Raw genomic sequence first — 26,728 nt, 5'->3', positions numbered from 1 at the left:
CCTAACCCAGACCTAAGATGCTTTATCCTCTAAAATATTTATCCAGAACAGGTTTCATTGAATGTTTCACTGTGGTACCACTTTACTACGTGATCCAATCCAGAAATAGCCGAGGATCTAGCCATGAAGTATGAGAAATATGCGATAGTAAGAGCCTGATGAGGGCAAATCCTAGACCTATCCCAGACCTAACTTGCGTTATCCTCTAAAATATTGATCGAAACCAGGTTTAATTGACTGTTTCAGCGTGGTACCACATTACTACGTGATACAATGCAGAAACAGCCCAGGATCTAGCCATGAAGTATGAGAAATATGCGTAAGTATGAGCCTGATGAGGGCAAATCCTGGACGTAACCCAGACCTAACATGCGTTATCCTCTAAAATATTTATCAAGACCAGGTTTAATTCAATGTTTCAGTGTGGACCCACATTACTACGTGATCCAAACCAGAAAAAACCCAGGATCCGTTCTACAAGTATGTGAAGAATGCGAAAGTATGAGTCTGATGAGTGAAAATCCCAGGCCTAACCTAGACCTAACATGCGTTATCCTGAAAAATATTGATCGAAACCTGGTTTAATCGACTGTTCCAGTGTGGTACCACATTACTATGTGATCCAAACCAGAAAATAACCCGGGATCTGTTCAACGAGTATGCGAAGTGTGCGAAAGTATGAGTCTGATGAGGGCAAATCCCAGACCTATCCCAGACCTAACATGTGTTATCCTCTAAAATATTTATCAAGACCAGGTTTAATTGATTGTTTCAGTGTGGACCCACATTACTACGTGATCCACACCAGAAAAAACCCAGGATCCGTTCAACAAGTATGTGAAGAATGCGAAAGTATGAGTCTGATGAGTGAAAATCCCAGGCCTAACCCAGACCTAAGATGCTTTATCCTCTAAAATATTTATCCAGAACAGGTTTCATTGAATGTTTCACTGTGGTACCACTTTACTACGTGATCCAATCCAGAAATAGCCCAGGATCTAGCCATGAAGTATGAGAAATATGCGATAGTAAGAGCCTGATGAGGGCAAATCCTAGACCTATCCCAGACCTAACTTGCGTTATCCTCTAAAATATTGATCGAAACCAGGTTTAATTGACTGTTTCAGCGTGGTACCACATTACTACGTGATACAATGCAGAAACAGCCCAGGATCTAGCCATGAAGTATGAGAAATATGCGTAAGTATGAGCCTGATGAGGGCAAATCCTAGACGTAACCCAGACCTAACATGCGTTATCCTCTAAAATATTTATCAAGACCAGGTTTAATTCAATGTTTCAGTGTGGTACCACATTACTACGTGATCCAAACCAGACAAAAACCCAGGATCCGTTCAACAAGTATGTGAGGAATGCGAAAGTATGAGTCTGATGAGTGAAAATCCCAGGCCTAACCTAGACCTAACATGCGTTGTCCTCAAAAATATTGATCGAAACCTGGTTTAATCGACTGTTTCAGTGTGGTACCACATTACTATGTGATCCAAACCAGTAAAAACCCAGGATCTGTTCAACGAGTATGTGAAGTGTGCGAAAGTATGAGTCTGATGAGGGCAAATCCCAGACCTATCCCAGACCTAACATGCGTTATCCTCTAAAATATTTATCAAGACCAGGTTTAATTGATTGTTTCAGTGTGGACCCACATTACTACGTGATCCAAACCAGAAAAAACCCAGGATCCGTTCAACAGGTATGTGAAGAATGCGAAAGTATGAGTCTGATGAGTGAAAATCCCAGGCCTAACCTAGACCTAACATGCGTTGTCCTCGAAAATATTGATCGAAACCTGGTTTAATCGACTGTTTCAGTGTGGTACCACATTACTATGTGATCCAAACCAGTAAAAACCCAGGATCTGTTCAACGAGTATGTGAAGTGTGCGAAAGTATGAGTCTGATGAGGGCAAATCCCAGACCTATCCCAGACCTAACATGCGTTATCCTCTAAAATATTTATCAAGACCAGGTTTAATTGATTGTTTCAGTGTGGACCCACATTACTACGTGATCCAAACCAGAAAAAACCCAGGATCCGTTCAACAGGTATGTGAAGAATGCGAAAGTATGAGTCTGATGAATGAAAAAACCAGGCCTGACCTAGACCTAACATGCGTTATCCTCTAAAATATTGAGCGAAACCAGGTTTAATGGACTGTTTCAGTGTGGTACCACACTACTACGGGATCCAAACCAGAAAAAACACAGGATCGGTTCAACAAGTATGTGAAAAACGCGACAGTATGGGCCTGATGAGGGCAAATCCCAGACCTATCCCAGACCTAACTTGCGTTGTCCTCTAAAATATTGATGGAAACCAGGTTTAATTGACTGTTTCAGTGTTGTACTTCATTACTACGTGATGCAATCCAGAAAAGCTCAGGATCTAGCCATCAAGTATGAGAAATATGCGAAAGAATGAGCCTGATAAGAGCAAATCCCAGACCTATCCCAGACCTAACTTGCGTTGTCCTCTAAAACATTGATGGAAACCAGGTTTAATTGACTGTTTCAGTGTTGTACTTCATTACTACGTGATGCAATCCAGAAAAAGCTCAGGATCTAGCCATCAAGTATGAGAAATATGCGAAAGAATGAGCCTGATGAGAGCAAATCCCAGACCTATCCCAGACCTAACATGCGTTATCCTCAAAAATATTGTTCGAAACTTGGTTTAATCGACTGTTTCAGTGTGGTACCACATTACTATGTGATCCAAACCAGAAAATAACACAGGATCTGTTCAACGAGTATGTGAAGAAAGCGAAAGTATGAGTCTGATGAGGGCTAATCCCAGACCTATCCCAGACCTAACTTGCGATATCCTCTAAAATATTGATCGAAACCAGGTTTAATTGACTGTTTTATTGTGGTACCACACTACTACGGGATCCAAACCAGAAAAAACCCAGGATCTGTTCAACAAGTATGTGAAAAACGCGAAAGTATGAGCCCGTTGAGGGCAAATCCCAGACCTATCCCAGACCTAACATGCGTTATCCTCAAAAATATAGATCGAAACCTGGTTTAATCGACTGTTTCAGTGTGGTACCACATTACTATGTGATCCAAACCAGAAAATAACCCAGGACCTGTTCAACGAGTATGTGAAGTGTGCGAAAGTATGAGTCTGATGAGGGCAAATCCCATACCTATCCCCGACCTAACATGCGTTATCCTCTAAAATATTGATCCAAACCAGGTTTAATTGACTGTTTCAGTGTGGTCCCACATTACTACGTGATCCAAACCAGAAAAAACCCAGGATCCGTTCTACAAGTATGTGAAGAATGCGAAAGTATAAGTCTGATGAGTGAGAATCCCAGGACTAACCTAGACCTAACTTGCGTTATCCTCTAAAATATTGATCGAAACCAGGTTTAATTCGCTGTTTCAGGGTGGTACCACATTACTACGTCATACAATCCAGAAACAGCCCAGGATCTAGCCATCAAGTATGTGAAGAGTGCGAAAGTATGAGTCTGATGAGGTCAAATCCCAGACCTATCCCAGACCTAACTTGCGTTGTCCTCTAAGATATTGATGGAAACCAGGTTTAATTGACTGTTTCAGTGTTGTACTTCATTACTACGTGATGCAATCCAGAAAAAGCCCAGGATCTAGCCATCAAGTATGAGAAATATGCGAAAGAATGAGCCTGATGAGAGCAAATCCCAGACCTATCCCAGACCTAACTTGCGTTGTCCTCTAAAACATTGATGGAAACCAGGTTTAATTGACTGTTTCAGTGTTGTACATCATTACTACGTGATGCAATCCAGAAAAAGCTCAGGATCTAGCCATCAAGTATGAGAAATATGCGAAAGAATGAGCCTGATGAGAGCAAATCCCAGACCTATCCCAGACCTAACATGCGTTATCCTCAAAAATATTGTTCGAAACCTGGTTTAATCGACTGTTTCAGTGTGGTACCACATTACTATGTGATCCAAACCAGAAAATAACACAGGATCTGTTCAACGAGTATGTGAAGAATGCGAAAGTATGAGTCTGATGAGGGCTAATCCCAGACCTATCCCAGACCTAACTTGCGATATCCTCTAAAATATTGATCGAAACCAGGTTTAATTGACTGTTTTATTGTGGTACCACACTACTACGGGATCCAAACCAGAAAAAACCCAGGATCTGTTCAACAAGTATGTGAAAAACGCGAAAGTATGAGCCTGATGAGGGCAAATCCCAGACCTATCCCAGACCTAACATGCGTTATCCTCAAAAATATAGATCGAAACCTGGTTTAATCGACTGTTTCAGTGTGGTACCACATTACTATGTGATCCAAACCAGAAAATAACCCAGGACCTGTTCAACGAGTATGTGAAGTGTGCGAAAGTATGAGTCTGATGAGGGCTAATCCCATACCTATCCCAGACTTAACTTGCGTTATCCTCTAAAATATTGATCGAAACCAGGTTTAATCGACTGTTTCAGTGTGGTACCACATTACTAAGTGATCCAAACCAGAAAAAACCCAGGATCAGTTCAACAAGTATGAGAAGAATGCGAAAGTATGAGTCTGATGAGTGCAAATCCCAGGGCTAACCTAGCCCTAACATGCGTTATCCTCTAAAATATTGATCCAAACCAGGTTTAATGGACTGTTTCAGTGTGGTATCACACTACTACGTGATACAAACCAGAAAAAACCCAGGATCTGTTCAACGAGTATGTGAAAAACGCGAAAGTATGAGCCTGATGAGGGCGAATCCCAGACCTATGCCAGACCTAACTTGCGTTATCGTCTAAAATATTGATCGAAACCAGGTTTAATTGACTGTTTCAGCGTGGTACCACAGTACTACGTGATACAATCCAGAAACAGCCCAGGATCTAGCCATGAAGTATGAGAAATATGCGAAAGTATGAGCCTGATGAGGGCAAATCCTAGACCTGACCCAAACCTAACATGCGTTATCCTCTAAAATATTTATCAAGACCAGGTTTAATTGAATGTTTCAGTGTGGTGCCACTTTACTACGTGATCCAAAGCAGAGAAAACCGTCGATCAGGTCAACATGTATGTTAAAACTGCGAAAGTATGACCCTGATGAGGGCAAATCCCAGGACTACCCTAGACCTAACTTGCGTTATCCTCTAAAATATTGATCGAAACCAGGTTTAATTCGCTGTTTCAGGGTGGTACCACATTACTACGTCATACAATCCAGAAACAGCTCAGGATCTAGCCATCAAGTATGAGAAATATGCGAAAGAATGAGCCTGATGAGAGCAAATCCCAGACCTATCCCAGACCTAACTTGCGTTGTCCTCTAAAACATTGATGGAAACCAGGTTTAATTGACTGTTTCAGTGTTGTACTTCATTACTACGTGATGCAATCCAGAACAAGCTCAGGATCTAGCCATCAAGTATGAGAAATATGCGAAAGAATGAGCCTGATGAGAGCAAATCCCAGACCTATCCCAGACCTAACATGCGTTATCCTCAAAAATATTGTTCGAAACCTGGTTTGATCGACTGTTTCAGTGTGGTACCACATTACTATGTGATCCAAACCAGAAAATAACACAGGATCTGTTCAACGAGTATGTGAAGAAAGCGAAAGTATGAGTCTGATGAGGGCTAATCCCAGACCTATCCCAGACCTAACTTGCGATATCCTCTAAAATATTGATCGAAACCAGGTTTAATTGACTGTTTTATTGTGGTACCACACTACTACGGGATCCAAACCAGAAAAAACCCAGGATCTGTTCAACAAGTATGTGAAAAACGCGAAAGTATGAGCCTGATGAGGGCAAATCCCAGACCTATCCCAGACCTAACATGCGTTATCCTCAAAAATATAGATCGAAACCTGGTTTAATCGACTGTTTCAGTGTGGTACCACATTACTATGTGATCCAAACCAGAAAATAACCCAGGACCTGTTCAACGAGTATGTGAAGTGTGCGAAAGTATGAGTCTGATGAGGGCTAATCCCATACCTATCCCAGACTTAACTTGCGTTATCCTCTAAAATATTGATCGAAACCAGGTTTAATCGACTGTTTCAGTGTGGTACCACATTACTAAGTGATCCAAACCAGAAAAAACCCAGGATCAGTTCAACAAGTATGAGAAGAATGCGAAAGTATGAGTCTGATGAGTGCAAATCCCAGGGCTAACCTAGCCCTAACATGCGTTATCCTCTAAAATATTGATCCAAACCAGGTTTAATGGACTGTTTCAGTGTGGTATCACACTACTACGTGATACAAACCAGAAAAAACCCAGGATCTGTTCAACGAGTATGTGAAAAACGCGAAAGTATGAGCCTGATGAGGGCGAATCCCAGACCTATGCCAGACCTAACTTGCGTTATCGTCTAAAATATTGATCGAAACCAGGTTTAATTGACTGTTTCAGCGTGGTACCACAGTACTACGTGATACAATCCAGAAACAGCCCAGGATCTAGCCATGAAGTATGAGAAATATGCGAAAGTATGAGCCTGATGAGGGCAAATCCTAGACCTGACCCAAACCTAACATGCGTTATCCTCTAAAATATTTATCAAGACCAGGTTTAATTGAATGTTTCAGTGTGGTGCCACTTTACTACGTGATCCAAAGCAGAGAAAACCGTCGATCAGGTCAACATGTATGTTAAAACTGCGAAAGTATGACCCTGATGAGGGCAAATCCCAGGACTACCCTAGACCTAACTTGCGTTATCCTCTAAAATATTGATCGAAACCAGGTTTAATTCGCTGTTTCAGGGTGGTACCACATTACTACGTCATACAATCCAGAAACAGCTCAGGATCTAGCCATCAAGTATGAGAAATATGCGAAAGAATGAGCCTGATGAGAGCAAATCCCAGACCTATCCCAGACCTAACTTGCGTTGTCCTCTAAAACATTGATGGAAACCAGGTTTAATTGACTGTTTCAGTGTTGTACTTCATTACTACGTGATGCAATCCAGAACAAGCTCAGGATCTAGCCATCAAGTATGAGAAATATGCGAAAGAATGAGCCTGATGAGAGCAAATCCCAGACCTATCCCAGACCTAACATGCGTTATCCTCAAAAATATTGTTCGAAACCTGGTTTAATCGACTGTTTCAGTGTGGTACCACATTACTATGTGATCCAAACCAGAAAATAACACAGGATCTGTTCAACGAGTATGTGAAGAAAGCGAAAGTATGAGTCTGATGAGGGCTAATCCCAGACCTATCCCAGACCTAACTTGCGATATCCTCTAAAATATTGATCGAAACCAGGTTTAATTGACTGTTTTATTGTGGTACCACACTACTACGGGATCCAAACCAGAAAAAACCCAGGGTCTGTTCAACAAGTATGTGAAAAACGCGAAAGTATGAGCCTGATGAGGGCAAATCCCAGACCTATCCCAGACCTAACATGCGTTATCCTCAAAAATATAGATCGAAACCTGGTTTAATCGACTGTTTCAGTGTGGTACCACATTACTATGTGATCCAAACCAGAAAAGAACCCAGGACCTGTTCAACGAGTATGTGAAGTGTGCGAAAGTATGAGTCTGATGAGGGCTAATCCCATACCTATCCCAGACTTAACTTGCGTTATCCTCTAAAATATTGCTCGAAACCAGGTTTAATCGACTGTTTCAGTGTGGTACCACATTACTACGTGATCCAAACCAGAAAAAACCCAGGATCAGTTCAACAAGTATGAGAAGAATGCGAAAGTATGAGTCTGATGAGTGCAAATCCCAGGGCTAACCTAGCCCTAACATGCGTTATCCTCTAAAATATTGATCCAAACCAGGTTTAATGGACTGTTTCAGTGTGGTACCACACTACTACGTGATACAAACCAGAAAAAACCAAGGATCTGTTCAACGAGTATGTGAAAAACGCGAAAGTATGAGCCTGATGAGGGCGAATCCCAGACCTATGCCAGACCTAACTTGCGTTATCCTCTAAAATATTGATCGGAACCAGGTTTAATTGACTGTTTCAGCGTGGTACCACAGTACTACGTGATACAATCCAGAAACAGCCCAGGATCTAGCCATGAAGTATGAGAAATATGCGAAAGTATGAGCCTGATGAGGGCAAATCCTTGACCTGACCCAAACCTAACATGCGTTATCCTCTAAAATATTTATCAAGACCAGGTTTAATTGAATGTTTCAGTGTGGTGCCACTTTACTACGTGATCCAAAGCAGAAAAAACCGTCGATCAGGTCAACATGTATGTTAAAACTGCGAAAGTATGACCCTGATGAGGGCAAATCCCAGGACTACCCTAGACCTAACTTGCGTTATCCTCTAAAATATTGATCGAAACCAGGTTTAATTCGCTGTTTCAGGGTGGTACCACATTACTACGTCATACAATCCAGAAACAGCCCAGGATCTAGCCATCAAGTATGAGAAATATGCGAAAGAATGAGCCTGATGAGAGCAAATCCCAGACCAAACCTAGACCTAACATGAATTATTCTCTAAAATATTGATCGAAACCAGGTTTAATTGAATGTTTCAGTGTGGTACCACATTACTACGTGATCCAAACCAGACAAAAACCCAGGATCCGTTCAACAAGTATGTGAGGAATGCGAAAGTATGAGTCTGATGAGTGAAAATCCCAGGCCTAACCTAGACCTAACATGCGTTATCCTCTAAAATATTGAGCGAAACCAGGTTTAATGGACTGTTTCAGTGCGGTACCACATTACTATGTGATCCAAACCAGTAAAAACCCAGGATCTGTTCAACGAGTATGTGAAGTGTGCGAAAGTATGAGTCTGATGAGGGCAAATCCCAGACCTATCCCAGACCTAACATGCGTTATCCTCTAAAATATTTATCAAGACCAGGTTTAATTGATTGTTTCAGTGTGGACCCACATTACTACGTGATCCAAACCAGAAAAAACCCAGGATCCGTTCAACAGGTATGTGAAGAATGCGAAAGTATGAGTCTGATGAGTGAAAATCCCAGGCCTAACCTAGACCTAACATGCGTTATCCTAAAAAATATTGATCGAAACCTAGTTTAATCGACTGTTTCAGTGCGGTACCACATTACTATGTGATCCAAACCAGAAGATAACCCAGGATCTGTTCAACGAGTATGTGAAGTGTGCGAAAGTATGAGTCTGATGAGCGCAAATCCCAGACCTATCCCAGACCTAACATGCGTTATCCTCTAAAATATTTATCAAGACCAGGTTTAATTGATTGTTTCAGTGTGGACCCACATAACTAAGTGATCCAAACCAGAAAAAACCCAGGATCCGTTCAACAAGTATGTGAAGAATGCGAAAGTATGAGTCTGATGAATGAAAAAACCAGGCCTGACCTAGACCTAACATGCGTTATCCTCTAAAATATTGAGCGAAACCAGGTTTAATGGACTGTTTCAGTGTGGTACCACACTACTACGGGATCCAAACCAGAAAAAACTCAGGATCTGTTCAACAAGTATGTGAAAAACGCGACAGTATGGGCCTGATGAGGGCAAATCCCAGACCTATCCCAGACCCAACTTGCGTTGTCCTCTAAAATATTGATGGAAACCAGGTTTAATTGACTGTTTTATTGTGGTACCACACTACTACGGGATCCAAACCAGAAAAAACCCAGGATCTGTTCAACAAGTATGTGAAAAACGCGAAAGTATGAGCCTGATGAGTGCAAATCCCAGACCTATCCCAGACCTAACATGCGTTATCCTCAAAAATATTGATCGAAACCAGGTTTAATTGACTGTTTTATTGTGGTACCACACTACTACGTGATCCAAACCAGAAAAAACCCAGGATCTGTTCAACAAGTATGTGAAAAACGCGAAAGTATGAGCCTGATGAGGGCAAATCCCAGACCTATCCCAGACCTAACATGCGTTATCCTCAAAAATATAGATCGAAACCTGGTTTAATCGACTGTTTCAGTGTGGTACCACATTACTATGTGATCCAAACCAGAAAATAACCCAGGACCTGTTCAACGAGTATGTGAAGTGTGCGAAAGTATGAGTCTGATGAGGGCAAATCCCATACCTATCCCAGACCTAACATGCGTTATCCTCTAAAATATTGATCCAAACCAGGTTTAATTGCCTGTTTCAGTGTGGTCCCACATTACTACGTGATCCAAACCAGAAAAAACCCAGGATCCGTTCTACAAGTATGTGAAGAATGCGAAAGTATGAGTCTGATGAGTGAGAATCCCAGGACTAACCTAGACCTAACATGCGTTATCCTCAAAAATATTGATCATAACCAGGTTTAATCGACTGTTTCAGTGTGGTACCACATTACTACGTGATCCAAACCAGAAAAAACCCAGGATCCGTTCAACAAGTATGTGAAGAATGGGAAAGTATGAGTCTGATAAGTGAAAATCCCAGGCCTAACCTAGACCTAACATGCGTTATCCTCAAAAATATTGATCGAAACCTGGTTTAATCGACTGTTTCAGTGTGGTACCACATTACTATGTGATCCAAACCAGAAAATAACCCAGGATCTGTTCAACGAGTATGTGAAGTATGCGAAAGTATGAGTCTGATGAGGTCAAATCCCAGACCAATCCCAGACTTAACTTGCGTTATCCTCTAAGATATTGATGGAAACCAGGTTTAATCGACTGTTTCAGTGTGGTAACACATTACTACGTGATCCAAACCAGAAAAACCCCAAGATCAGTTCAACATGTATGAGAAGAATGCGAAAGTATGAGTCTGATGAGTGAAAATCCCAGGGCTAACCTAGACCTAACATGAGTTATCCTCTAAACAATTGATCCAAACCAGGTTTAATGGACTGTTTCAGTGTGGTACCACACTACTACGTGATACAAACCAGAAAAAACCCTCGATCAGGTCAACATGTATGTTAAAACTGCGAAAGTATGACCCTGATCAGGGCAAATCCCAGGCCTAACCTAGACCTAACATGCGCTGTCCTCTAAAATATTGATGGAAACCATGTTTAATTGACTGTTTCAGTGTTGTACTTCATTACTACGTGATCCACTCCAGAAAAAACCCAGGATCTGTTCAACGAGTATGTGAAGTGTGCGTAGGTATGAGTCTGATGAGGGCAAATCCCAGACCTATCCCAGACCTAACTTGCGTTATCCACTAAAATATTGATCGAAACCAGGTTTAACCGACTGTTTCAGTGTGGAACCACTTTACTACGTGATCCAAACCAGCAAAACCCAGTTTCAGTTCAACAAGTATGTGAAGAATGCGAAAGTATGAGTCTGATGGGTGAAAATCCCAGGCCTAACCTAGACCTAACATGCGTTGTCCTCAAAAATAGTGATCGAAACCTGGTTTTATCGACTGTTTCAGTGTGGTACCACATTACTATGTGATCCAAACCAGAAAATAACCCAGGATCTGTTCAACGAGTATGTGAAGTGTGCGAAAGTATGAGTCTGGTGAGGGCAAATCCCAGACCTATCCCAGACCTAACATGCGTTATCCTCTAAAATATTTATCAAGACCAGGTTTAATTGATTGTTTCAGTGTGGACCCACATAACTACGTGATCCAAAGCAGAAAAAACCCAGGATCCGTTCAACAAGTATGTGAAGAATGCGAAAGTATGAGTCTGATGAGTGAAAATCCCAAGCCTAATCTAGACCTAACATGCGTTATCCTCAAAAATATTGATCGAAACCTGGTTTAATCGACTGTTTCAGTGTGGTACCACATTACTATGTGATCCAAACCAGAAAATAACCCAGGATCTGTTCAACGAGTATGTGAAGTGTGCGAAAGTATGAGTCTGATGAGGGCAAATCCCAGACCTATCCCAGACCTAACACGCGTTATGCTCTAAAATATTTATCAAGACCAGGTTTAATTGATTGTTTCAGTGTGGACCCACATAACTACGTGATCCAAACCAGAAAAAACCCAGGATCCGTTCAACAAGTATGTGAAGAATGCGAATGTATGAGTCTGATCAGTGAAAATCTCAGGCCTTACCTAGACCTAACTTGCGTTGTCCTCTAAAATATTGATGGAAACCAGGTTTCATTGACTGTTTCAGTGTGGTACTACATTACTACGTGATGCAATCCAGAAAAAGCTCAGGATCTAGCTATCAAGTATGAGAAATATGCGAAAGAATGAGCCTGATGAGAGCAAATCCCAGACCTATCCCAGACCTAACTTGCGTTATCCTCCAAAATATTTATCAAGGCCAGGTTTAATTGAATGTTTCAGTGTGGTACCACATTACTATGTGATCCAAACCAGAAAATAACGCAGGATCTGTTCAACGAGTATGTGAAGTGTGCGAAAGTATGAGTCTGATGAGGGCAAATCCCAGACCTATCCCGGACCTAACATGCGTTATCCTCTAAAATATTTATCAAGACCAGGTTTAATTGATTGTTTCAGTGTGGACCCACATTACTACGTGAACCAAACCAGAAAAAACCCAGGATCCGTTCAACAAGTATGTGAAAAACGCGAAAGTATGAGCCTGATGAGGGCAAATCCCAGACCTATCCCAGACCTAACTTGCGTTATCCTCTAAAATATTGATCGAAGCCAAGTTTAATCGACTGTTTCAGTGTGGAACCACATTACTACGTGATCCAAGCCAGAAAAAAACCCAGGATCTTGTCAACGAGTATGTGAAGTGTGCGAAAGTATGAGTCTGATTAGGGCTAATCCCAGACCTATCCCAGACCTAACTTGCGTTGTCCTCTAAGATATTGATGGAAACCAGGTTTAATTGACTGTTTCAGTGTTGTACTTCATTACTACGTGATGCAATCCAGAAAAAGCCCAGGATCTAGCCATCAAGTATCAGAAATATCCGAAAGAACGAGCCTGATGAGAGCAAATCCCAGACCTAACCTAGACCTAACATGAATTATTCTCTAAAATATTGATCGCAACCAGGTTTAATCGACAGTTTCAGTGTGGTACCACATTACTATGTGATCCAAACCAGAAAATAACCCAGGATCTGTTCAACGAGTATGTGAAGTGTGCGAAAGTATGAGTCTGATGAGGTCAAATCCCAGAACAATCCCAAACCTAACTATGCGTTATCCTCTAAAATATTGATCATAACCAGGTTTAATCGACTGTTTCAGTGTGGTACCACATTACTACGTGATCCAAACCAGAAAAAACCCAGGATCCGTTCAACAAGTATGTGAAGAATGCGAAAGTATGAGTCTGATGAGTGAAAATACCAGGCCTAACCTAGACCTAACATGCGTTATCCTCAAAAATATTGATCGAAACCTGGTTTAATCGACTGTTTCAGTGTGGTACCACATTGCTATGTGATCCAAACCAGAAAATAACCCAGGATCTGTTCAACGAGTATGTGAAGTGTGCGAACGTATGAGTCTGATGAGGTCAAATCCCAGAACAATCCCAGACTTAACTTGCGTTATCCTCTAAGATATTGATCGAAACCAGGTTTAATCGACTGTTTCCGTGTGGTACCACATTACTACGTGATCCAATCCAGAAAAACCCCAAGATCAGTTCAACATGTATGAGAAGAATGCGAAAGTATGAGTCTGATGAGTGAAAATCCCAGGGCTAACCTAGACCTAACATGCGTTATCCTCTAAACAATTGATCCAAACCAGGTTTAATGGACTGTTTCAGTGTGGTACCACACTACTACGTTATACAAACCAGAAAAAACCCAGGATCTGTTCAACAAGTATGAGAAGAATGCGAAAGTATGAGTCTGATGAGTGAAAATCCCAGGGCTAACCTAGACCTAACATGCGTTATCCTCAAAAATATTGATGGAAACCAGGTTTAACTGACTGTTTCAGTGTTGTACATCATTACTACGTGATCCAATCCAGAAAGAGCCCAGGATCTAGCCATCAAGTATGAGAAATATGCGAAAGAATGAGCCTGATGAGAGAAAATCCCAGACCTAACCTAGACCTAACATGAATTATTCTCTAAAATATTGGTCGAAACCAGGTTTAATTGACTGATTCAGTGTGGTCCCACATTACTACGTGATCCAAACCAGAAAAAACCCAGGATCACTTCAACAAGTATAAGAAGAATGCGAAAGTATGAGTCTGATGAGGTCAAATCCCAGACCAATCCCAGACTTAACTTGCGTTATCCTCTAAAATATTGATCGAAACCAGGTTTAATCGACTGTTTCAGTGTGGTACCACATTACTACGTGATCCAAACCAGAAAAAACCCAGGATCACTTCAACAAGTATAAGAAGAATGCGAAAGTATGAGTCTGATGAGTGAAAATCCCAGGGCTAACCTAGACCTAACATGCGTTATCCTCTAAAATATTGATCCAAACCAGGTTTAATGGACTGTTTCAGTGTGGTACCACATTACTACGTGATACAAGCCAGACAAAACACAGGATCCGTTCAACAAGTATGTGAGGAATGCGAAAGTATGAGTCTGATGAGTGAAAATCCCAGGCCTAACCTAGACCTAACATGCGTTATCCTCAAAAATATTGATCGAAACCTGGTTTAATCGACTGTTTCAGTTTGGTACCACATTACTATGTGATCCAAACCAGAAAATAACCCAGGATCTGTTCAACGAGTATGTGAAGTGTGCGAAAGTATGAGTCTGATGAGGACAAATCCCAGACCTATCCCAGACCTAACATGCGTTATCCTCTAAAATATTTATCAAGACCAGGTTTAATTGATTGTTTCAGTGTGGACCCACATTACTACGTGATCCAAACCAGAAAAAACCCAGGATCCGTTCAACAAGTATGTGAAGAATGCGAAAGTATGAGTCTGATGAGTGAAAATCCCAGGCCTAACCTAGACCTAACATGCGTTATCCTCAAAAATATTGATCGAAACCTGGTTTAATCGACTGTTTCAGTGTGGTACCACATTACTATGTGATCCAAACCAGAAAATAACCCAGGATCTGTTCAACGAGTATGTGAAGTGTGCGAAAGTATGAGTCTGATGAGGACAAATCCCAGACCTATCCCAGACCTAACATGCGTTATCCTCTAAAATATTTATCAAGACCAGGTTTAATTGATTGTTTCAGTGTGGACCCACATTACTACGTGATCCAAACCAGAAAATACCCAGGATCCGTTCAACAAGTATGTGAAGAATGCGAAAGTATGAGTCAGATGAGTGAAAATTCCAGGCCTAACCTAGACCTAACATGCGTTATCCTCAAAAATATTGATCGAAACCTGGTTTAATCGACTGTTTCAGTGTGGTACCACATTACTATGTGATACAAACCAGAAAATAACCCAGGATCTGTTCAACGAGTATGTGAAAAACGCGAAACTGTGAGCCTGATGAAGGCAAATCTTAGACCTAACCCAGACCTAAGATGCGTTGTCCTCTAAAATATTTATCCAGACCAGGTTTCATTGAATGTTTCAGTGTGGTACCACTTTACTACGTGATCCAATCCAGAAATAGCCCAGGATCTCGCCATGAAGTATGAGAAATATGCGAAAGTATGAGCCTGATGAGGGCAAATCCTAGACCTAACCCAGACCTAACATGCGTTATCCTCTAAAATATTTATCAAGACCAGGTTTAATTGAATATTTCAGTGTGGTACCACATTACTATGTGATCCAAACCAGAAAATAACGCAGGATCTGTTCAACGAGTATGTGAAGTGTGCGAAAGTATGAGTCTGATGAGGGCAAATCCCAGACCTATCCCGGACCTAACATGCGTTATCCTCTATAATATTTACCAAGACCAGGTTTAATTGATTGTTTCAGTGTGGACCCACATTACTACGTGAACCAAACCAGAAAAAACCCAGGATCCGTTCAACAAGTATGTGAAAAACGCGAAAGTATGAGCCTGATGAGGGCAAATCCCAGACCTATCCCAGACCTAACATGCGTTATCCTCTAAAATATTTATCAAGACCAGGTTTAATTGATTGTTTCAGTGTGGACCCACATTACTACGTGATCCAAACCAGAAAAAACCCAGGATCCTTTCAACAAGTATGTGAAGAATCCGAAAGTATGAGTCTGATGAGTGAAAATCCCAGGACTGACCTAGACCTAACATGCGTTATCCTCTAAAATATTGAGCGAAACCAGGTTTAATGGACTGTTTCAGTGTGGTACCACACTACTACGTGATCCAAACTAGAAAAAACCCAGGATCCGTTCAACAAGTATGTGAAGTGTGCGAAATTATGAGCCTGATGAGAGCAAATCCCAGACCTAACCTAGACCTAACATGAATTATTCTCTAAAATATTGGTCGAAACCAGGTTTAATTGACTGTTTCAGTGTGGCCCCACATTACTACGTGACCCAAACCAGGAAAAACCCAGGATCCGTTCAACAAGTATGTGAAAAACGCGAAACTGTGAGCCTGATGAGGGCAAATCTTAGACCTAACCCAGACCTAAGATGCGTTATCCTCTAAAATATTTATCCAGAACAGGTTTCATTGATTGTTTCAGTGTGGTACCACTTTACTACGTGATCCAATCCAGAAATAGCCCAGGATCTAGCCATGAAGTATGAGAAATATGCGATAGTAAGAGCCTGATGAGGGCAAATCCTAGACCTATCCCAGACCTAACTTACGTTATCCTCTAAAATATTGATCGAAACCAGGTTTTATTGACTGTTTCAGCGTGGTACCACATTACTACATGATACAATGCAGAAACAGCCCAGGATCTAGCCATGAAGTATGAGAAATATGCGAAAGTATGAGCCTGATGAGGGCAAATCCTAGACGTAACCCAGACCTAACATGCGTCATCCTCTAAAATATTTATCAAGACCAGGTTTAATTGAATGCTTCAGTGTGGTACCACATTTCTACGTGATCCAAACCAGAAAAAGCCCAGGATCCGTTCAACAAGTATGTGAAGAAAGCGAAAGTATGAGTCTGATGAGGGCTAATCCCAGACCTATCCCAGACCTAACATGCGTTATCCTCAAAAATATTGATCGAAACCAGGTTTAATCGACTGTTTCCGTGTGGTACCACATTACTGCGTGATCCAAACTAGAAAAAAACCCAGGATCTCGTCAACGTGTATGTGAAGTGTGCGAAAGTATGAGTCAGATGAGGGCTAATCCCAGACCTTTCCCAGACCTAACATGCGTTATCCTCTAAAATATTTATCAAGACCAGGTTTAATTGAATGTTTCAGTGTGGTACCACATTACTACGTGTTCCAATCCAGAAAAAACCCAGGATCCGTTCAACAAGTATGTGAAGAAGGCGAAAGTATGAGTCTGATCAGTGAAAATCTCAGGCCTTACCTAGACCTAACTTGCGTTGTCCTCTAAAATATTGATGGAAACCAGGTTTCATTCACTGTTTCAGTGTGGTACCACACTACTACGTGATACAAACCAGAAAAAACCCAGGATCTGTTCAACAAGTATGAGAAGAATGCGAAAGTATGAGTCTGATGAGTGAAAATCCCAGGGCTAACCTAGACCTAACATGCGTTATCCTCTAAACAATTGATCCAAACCAGGTTTAATGGACTGTTTCAGTGTTGTACTTCATTACTACGTGATCCAATCCAGAATAAGCCCAGGATCTAGCCATCAAGTATGAGAAATATGCGAAACAATGAGCCTGATGAGAGAAAATCCCAGACCTAACCTAGACCTAACATGAATTATTCTCTAAAATATTGGTCGAAACCAGGTTTAATTGACTGATTCAGTGTGGTCCCACATTACTACGTGATCCAAACCAGAAAAAACCCAGGATCCGTTCAACAAGTATGTGAAGAATGCGAAAGTATGAGTGTGATGTGTGAAAATCCCAGGCCTAACCTAGACCTAACATGCGTTATCCTCAAAAATATTGATCGAAACGTGGTTTAATCGACTCTTTCAGTGTGGTGCCACATTACTATGTGATCCAAACCAGAAAATAACCCAGGATCTGTTCAACGAGTATGTGAAGTGTGTGAAAGTATGAGTCTGATGAGGTCAAATCCCAGACCAATCCCAGACTTAACTTGCGTTATCCTCTAAAATATTGATCGAAAGCAGGTTTAATCGACTGTTTCAGTGTGGTACCACATTACTACGTGATCCAAACCAGAAAAAACCCAGGATCACTTCAACAAGTATAAGAAGAATGCGAAAGTATGAGCCTGATGAGGGCAAATCCTAGACCTGACCCAAACCTAACATGCGTTATCCTCTAAAATATTTATCAAGACCAGGTTTAATTGAATGTTTCAGTGTGGTACCACATTACTACGTGATCCAAACCAGAAAAAACCCAGGATCCGTTCAACAAGTATGTGAAGAATGCGAAAGTATGAGTCTGATGAGTGAAAATCCCAGGCCTAACCTAGACCTAACATGCGTTATCCCGAAAATATTGATCGAAACCTGGTTTAATCGACTGTTTCAGTGTGGTACCACATTACTATGTGATCCAAACCAGAAAATAACCCAGGATCTGTTCAACGAGTATGTGAAATGTGCGAAAGTATGAGTCTGATGAGGTCAAATCCCAGACCAATCCCAGACTTAACATGCGTTATCCTCTAATATATTTATCAAGACCAGGTTTAATTGATTGTTTCAGTGTGGACCCACACTACTACGTGATCCAAACCAGAAAAAACCCAGCATCCGTTCAACAAGTATGTGAAGAATGCGAAAGAATGAGTCTGATGAGTGAGAATCCCAGACCAATCCCATACCTAACTTGCGTTATCCTCTAAAATATTGATCGAAACCAGGTTTAATCGACTGTTTCAGTGTGGTACCACACTACTACGTGATACAAACCAGAAAATAACCCAGGATCTGTTCAACGAGTATGTGAAGTGTGCGAAAGTATGAGTCTGATGAGGTCAAATCCCAGACCTATCCCAGACCTAACTTGCGTTGTCCTCTAAGATATTGATGGAAACCAGGTTTAATTGACTGTTTCAGTGTTGTACTTCATTACTACGTGATGCAATCCAGAAAAAGCCCAGGATCTAGCCATCAAGTATCAGAAATATCCGAAAGAACGAGCCTGATGAGAGCAAATCCCAGACCTAACCTAGACCTAACATGAATTATTCTCTAAAATATTGATCGCAACCAGGTTTAATCGACTGTTTCAGTGTGGTACCACATTACTACGTGATCCAAACCAGAAAAAACCCAGGATCCGTTCAACAAGTATGTGAAGAATGCGAAAGTATGAGTCTGATGAGTGAAAATACCAGGCCTAACCTAGACCTAACATGCGTTATCCTCAAAAATATTGATCGAAACCTGGTTTAATCGACTGTTTCCGTGTGGTACCACATTACTACGTGATCCAAACCAGAAAAAACCCAGGATCACTTCAACAAGTATAAGAAGAATGCGAAAGTATGAGTCTGATGAGTGAAAATCCCAGGGCTAACCTAGACCTAACATGCGTTATCCTCTAAAATATTGATCCAAACCAGGTTTAATGGACTGTTTCAGTGTGGTACCACACTACTACGTTATACAAACCAGAAAAAACCCAGGATCTGTTCAACAAGTATGAGAAGAATGCGAAAGTATGAGTCTGATGAGTGAAAATCCCAGGGCTAACCTAGACCTAACATGCGTTATCCTCAAAAATATTGATGGAAACCAGGTTTAACTGACTGTTTCAGTGTTGTACATCATTACTACGTGATCCAATCCAGAAAGAGCCCAGGATCTAGCCATCAAGTATGAGAAATATGCGAAAGAATGAGCCTGATGAGAGAAAATCCCAGACCTAACCTAGACCTAACATGAATTATTCTCTAAAATATTGGTCGAAACCAGGTTTAATTGACTGATTCAGTGTGGTCCCACATTACTACGTGATCCAAACCAGAAAAAACCCAGGATCACTTCAACAAGTATAAGAAGAATGCGAAAGTATGAGTCTGATGAGGTCAAATCCCAGACCAATCCCAGACTTAACTTGCGTTATCCTCTAAAATATTGATCGAAACCAGGTTTAATCGACTGTTTCAGTGTGGTACCACATTACTACGTGATCCAAACCAGAAAAAACCCAGGATCACTTCAACAAGTATAAGAAGAATGCGAAAGTATGAGTCTGATGAGTGAAAATCCCAGGGCTAACCTAGACCTAACATGCGTTATCCTCTAAAATATTGATCCAAACCAGGTTTAATGGACTGTTTCAGTGTGGTACCACATTACTACGTGATACAAGCCAGACAAAACACAGGATCCGTTCAACAAGTATGTGAGGAAGGCGAAAGTATGAGTCTGATGAGTGAAAATCCCAGGCCTAACCTAGACCTAACATGCGTTATCCTCAAAAATATTGATCGAAACCTGGTTTAATCGACTGTTTCAGTTTGGTACCACATTACTATGTGATCCAAACCAGAAAATAACCCAGGATCTGTTCAACGAGTATGTGAAGTGTGCGAAAGTATGAGTCTGATGAGGACAAATCCCAGACCTATCCCAGACCTAACATGCGTTATCCTCTAAAATATTTATCAAGACCAGGTTTAATTGATTGTTTCAGTGTGGACCCACATTACTACGTGATCCAAACCAGAAAAAACCCAGGATCCGTTCAACAAGTATGTGAAGAATGCGAAAGTATGAGTCTGATGAGTGAAAATCCCAGGCCTAACCTAGACCTAACATGCGTTATCCTCAAAAATATTGATCGAAACCTGGTTTAATCGACTGTTTCGGTGTGGTACCACATTACTATGTGATCCAAACCAGAAAATAACCCAGGATCTGTTCAACGAGTATGTGAAGTGTGCGAAAGTATGAGTCTGATGAGGACAAATCCCAGACCTATCCCAGACCTAACATGCGTTATCCTCTAAAATATTTATCAAGACCAGGTTTAATTGATTGTTTCAGTGTGGACCTACATTACTACGTGATCCAAACCAGAAAAAACCCAGGATCCGTTCAACAAGTATGTGAAGAATGCGAAAGTATGAGTCAGATGAGTGAAAATCCCAGGCCTAACCTAGACCTAACATGCGTTATCCTCAAAAATATTGATCGAAACCTGGTTTAATCGACTGTTTCAGTGTGGTACCACATTACTATGTGATACAAACCAGAAAATAACCCAGGATCTGTTCAACGAGTGTGTGAAAAACGCGAAACTGTGAGCCTGATGAAGGCAAATCTTAGACCTAACCCAGACCTAAGATGCGTTGTCCTCTAAAATATTTATCCAGACCAGGTTTCATTGAATGTTTCAGTGAGGTACCACTTTACTACGTGATCCAATCCAGAAATAGCCCAGGATCTCGCCATGAAGTATGAGAAATATGCGAAAGTATGAGCCTGATGAGGGCAAATCCTAGACCTAACCCAGACCTAACATGCGTTATCCTCTAAAATATTTATCAAGACCAGGTTTAATTGAATGTTTCAGTGTGGTACCACATTACTATGTGATCCAAACCAGAAAATAACGCAGGATCTGTTCAACGAGTATGTGAAGTGTGCGAAAGTATGAGTCTGATGAGGGCAAATCCCAGACCTATCCCGGACCTAACATGCGTTATCCTCTATAATATTTACCAAGACCAGGTTTAATTGATTGTTTCAGTGTGGACCCACATTACTACGTGAACCAAACCAGAAAAAACCCAGGATCCGTTCAACAAGTATGTGAAAAACGCGAAAGTATGAGCCTGATGAGGGCAAATCCCAGACCTATCCCAGACCTAACATGCGTTATCCTCTAAAATATTTATCAAGACCAGGTTTAATTGATTGTTTCAGTGTGGACCCACATTACTACGTGATCCAAACCAGAAAAAACCCAGGATCCTTTCAACAAGTATGTGAAGAATCCGAAAGTATGAGTCTGATGAGTGAAAATCCCAGGACTGACCTAGACCTAACATGCGTTATCCTCTAAAATATTGAGCGAAACCAGGTTTAATGGACTGTTTCAGTGTGGTACCACACTACTACGTGATCCAAACTAGAAAAAACCCAGGATCCGTTCAACAAGTATGTGAAGTGTGCGAAATTATGAGCCTGATGAGAGCAAATCCCAGACCTAACCTAGACCTAACATGAATTATTCTCTAAAATATTGGTCGAAACCAGGTTTAATTGACTGTTTCAGTGTGGCCCCACATTACTACGTGACCCAAACCAGGAAAAACCCAGGATCCGTTCAACAAGTATGTGAAAAACGCGAAAGTATGAGTGTGATGTGTGAAAATCCCAGGCCTAACCTAGACCTAACATGCGTTATCCTCAAAAATATTGATCGAAACGTGGTTTAATCGACTCTTTCAGTGTGGTGCCACATTACTATGTGATCCAAACCAGAAAATAACCCAGGATCTGTTCAACGAGTATGTGAAGTGTGTGAAAGTATGAGTCTGATGAGGTCAAATCCCAGACCAATCCCAGACTTAACTTGCGTTATCCTCTAAAATATTGATCGAAAGCAGGTTTAATCGACTGTTTCAGTGTGGTACCACATTACTACGTGATCCAAACCAGAAAAAACCCAGGATCACTTCAACAAGTATAAGAAGAATGCGAAAGTATGAGCCTGATGAGGGCAAATCCTAGACCTGACCCAAACCTAACATGCGTTATCCTCTAAAATATTTATCAAGACCAGGTTTAATTGAATGTTTCAGTGTGGTACCACATTACTACGTGATCCAAACCAGAAAAAACCCAGGATCCGTTCAACAAGTATGTGAAGAATGCGAAAGTATGAGTCTGATGAGTGAAAATCCCAGGCCTAACCTAGACCTAACATGCGTTATCCCGAAAATATTGATCGAAACCTGGTTTAATCGACTGTTTCAGTGTGGTACCACATTACTATGTGATCCAAACCAGAAAATAACCCAGGATCTGTTCAACGAGTATGTGAAATGTGCGAAAGTATGAGTCTGATGAGGTCAAATCCCAGACCAATCCCAGACTTAACATGCGTTATCCTCTAATATATTTATCAAGACCAGGTTTAATTGATTGTTTCAGTGTGGACCCACACTACTACGTGATCCAAACCAGAAAAAACCCAGCATCCGTTCAACAAGTATGTGAAGAATGCGAAAGAATGAGTCTGATGAGTGAGAATCCCAGACCAATCCCATACCTAACTTGCGTTATCCTCTAAAATATTGATCGAAACCAGGTTTAATCGACTGTTTCAGTGTGGTACCACACTACTACGTGATACAAACCAGAAAATAACCCAGGATCTGTTCAACGAGTATGTGAAGTGTGCGAAAGTATGAGTCTGATGAGGTCAAATCCCAGACCTATCCCAGACCTAACTTGCGTTGTCCTCTAAGATATTGATGGAAACCAGGTTTAATTGACTGTTTCAGTGTTGTACTTCATTACTACGTGATGCAATCCAGAAAAAGCCCAGGATCTAGCCATCAAGTATCAGAAATATCCGAAAGAACGAGCCTGATGAGAGCAAATCCCAGACCTAACCTAGACCTAACATGAATTATTCTCTAAAATATTGATCGCAACCAGGTTTAATCGACTGTTTCAGTGTGGTACCACATTACTACGTGATCCAAACCAGAAAAAACCCAGGATCCGTTCAACAAGTATGTGAAGAATGCGAAAGTATGAGTCTGATGAGTGAAAATACCAGGCCTAACCTAGACCTAACATGCGTTATCCTCAAAAATATTGATCGAAACCTGGTTTAATCGACTGTTTCCGTGTGGTACCACATTACTACGTGATCCAAACCAGAAAAAACCCAGGATCACTTCAACAAGTATAAGAAGAATGCGAAAGTATGAGTCTGATGAGTGAAAATCCCAGGGCTAACCTAGACCTAACATGCGTTATCCTCTAAAATATTGATCCAAACCAGGTTTAATGGACTGTTTCAGTGTGGTACCACACTACTACGTTATACAAACCAGAAAAAACCCAGGATCTGTTCAACAAGTATGAGAAGAATGCGAAAGTATGAGTCTGATGAGTGAAAATCCCAGGGCTAACCTAGACCTAACATGCGTTATCCTCAAAAATATTGATGGAAACCAGGTTTAACTGACTGTTTCAGTGTTGTACATCATTACTACGTGATCCAATCCAGAAAGAGCCCAGGATCTAGCCATCAAGTATGAGAAATATGCGAAAGAATGAGCCTGATGAGAGAAAATCCCAGACCTAACCTAGACCTAACATGAATTATTCTCTAAAATATTGGTCGAAACCAGGTTTAATTGACTGATTCAGTGTGGTCCCACATTACTACGTGATCCAAACCAGAAAAAACCCAGGATCACTTCAACAAGTATAAGAAGAATGCGAAAGTATGAGTCTGATGAGGTCAAATCCCAGACCAATCCCAGACTTAACTTGCGTTATCCTCTAAAATATTGATCGAAACCAGGTTTAATCGACTGTTTCAGTGTGGTACCACATTACTACGTGATCCAAACCAGAAAAAACCCAGGATCACTTCAACAAGTATAAGAAGAATGCGAAAGTATGAGTCTGATGAGTGAAAATCCCAGGGCTAACCTAGACCTAACATGCGTTATCCTCTAAAATATTGATCCAAACCAGGTTTAATGGACTGTTTCAGTGTGGTACCACATTACTACGTGATACAAGCCAGACAAAACACAGGATCCGTTCAACAAGTATGTGAGGAAGGCGAAAGTATGAGTCTGATGAGTGAAAATCCCAGGCCTAACCTAGACCTAACATGCGTTATCCTCAAAAATATTGATCGAAACCTGGTTTAATCGACTGTTTCAGTTTGGTACCACATTACTATGTGATCCAAACCAGAAAATAACCCAGGATCTGTTCAACGAGTATGTGAAGTGTGCGAAAGTATGAGTCTGATGAGGACAAATCCCAGACCTATCCCAGACCTAACATGCGTTATCCTCTAAAATATTTATCAAGACCAGGTTTAATTGATTGTTTCAGTGTGGACCCACATTACTACGTGATCCAAACCAGAAAAAACCCAGGATCCGTTCAACAAGTATGTGAAGAATGCGAAAGTATGAGTCTGATGAGTGAAAATGCCAGGCCTAACCTAGACCTAACATGCGTTATCCTCAAAAATATTGATCGAAACCTGGTTTAATCGACTGTTTCGGTGTGGTACCACATTACTATGTGATCCAAACCAGAAAATAACCCAGGATCTGTTCAACGAGTATGTGAAGTGTGCGAAAGTATGAGTCTGATGAGGACAAATCCCAGACCTATCCCAGACCTAACATGCGTTATCCTCTAAAATATTTATCAAGACCAGGTTTAATTGATTGTTTCAGTGTGGACCTACATTACTACGTGATCCAAACCAGAAAAAACCCAGGATCCGTTCAACAAGTATGTGAAGAATGCGAAAGTATGAGTCAGATGAGTGAAAATCCCATGCCTAACCTAGACCTAACATGCGTTATCCTCAAAAATATTGATCGAAACCTGGTTTAATCGACTGTTTCAGTGTGGTACCACATTACTATGTGATACAAACCAGAAAATAACCCAGGATCTGTTCAACGAGTGTGTGAAAAACGCGAAACTGTGAGCCTGATGAAGGCAAATCTTAGACCTAACCCAGACCTAAGATGCGTTGTCCTCTAAAATATTTATCCAGACCAGGTTTCATTGAATGTTTCAGTGAGGTACCACTTTACTACGTGATCCAATCCAGAAATAGCCCAGGATCTCGCCATGAAGTATGAGAAATATGCGAAAGTATGAGCCTGATGAGGGCAAATCCTAGACCTAACCCAGACCTAACATGCGTTATCCTCTAAAATATTTATCAAGACCAGGTTTAATTGAATGTTTCAGTGTGGTACCACATTACTATGTGATCCAAACCAGAAAATAACGCAGGATCTGTTCAACGAGTATGTGAAGTGTGCGAAAGTATGAGTCTGATGAGGGCAAATCCCAGACCTATCCCGGACCTAACATGCGTTATCCTCTATAATATTTACCAAGACCAGGTTTAATTGATTGTTTCAGTGTGGACCCACATTACTACGTGAACCAAACCAGAAAAAACCCAGGATCCGTTCAACAAGTATGTGAAAAACGCGAAAGTATGAGCCTGATGAGGGCAAATCCCAGACCTATCCCAGACCTAACATGCGTTATCCTCTAAAATATTTATCAAGACCAGGTTTAATTGATTGTTTCAGTGTGGACCCACATTACTACGTGATCCAAACCAGAAAAAACCCAGGATCCTTTCAACAAGTATGTGAAGAATCCGAAAGTATGAGTCTGATGAGTGAAAATCCCAGGACTGACCTAGACCTAACATGCGTTATCCTCTAAAATATTGAGCGAAACCAGGTTTAATGGACTGTTTCAGTGTGGTACCACACTACTACGTGATCCAAACTAGAAAAAACCCAGGATCCGTTCAACAAGTATGTGAAGTGTGCGAAATTATGAGCCTGATGAGAGCAAATCCCAGACCTAACCTAGACCTAACATGAATTATTCTCTAAAATATTGGTCGAAACCAGGTTTAATTGACTGTTTCAGTGTGGCCCCACATTACTACGTGACCCAAACCAGGAAAAACCCAGGATCCGTTCAACAAGTATGTGAAAAACGCGAAACTGTGAGCCTGATGAGGGCAAATCTTAGACCTAACCCAGACCTAAGATGCGTTATCCTCTAAAATATTTATCCAGAACAGGTTTCATTGATTGTTTCAGTGTGGTACCACTTTACTACGTGATCCAATCCAGAAATAGCCCAGGA

The sequence above is a fragment of the Colletes latitarsis genome, unplaced genomic scaffold, assembly GCF_051014445.1.
Source record: "Colletes latitarsis isolate SP2378_abdomen unplaced genomic scaffold, iyColLati1 scaffold0006, whole genome shotgun sequence".
Classification (NCBI taxonomy): domain Eukaryota; kingdom Metazoa; phylum Arthropoda; class Insecta; order Hymenoptera; family Colletidae; genus Colletes; species Colletes latitarsis.
Note: the sequence above shows the minus strand (reverse complement) of the source record.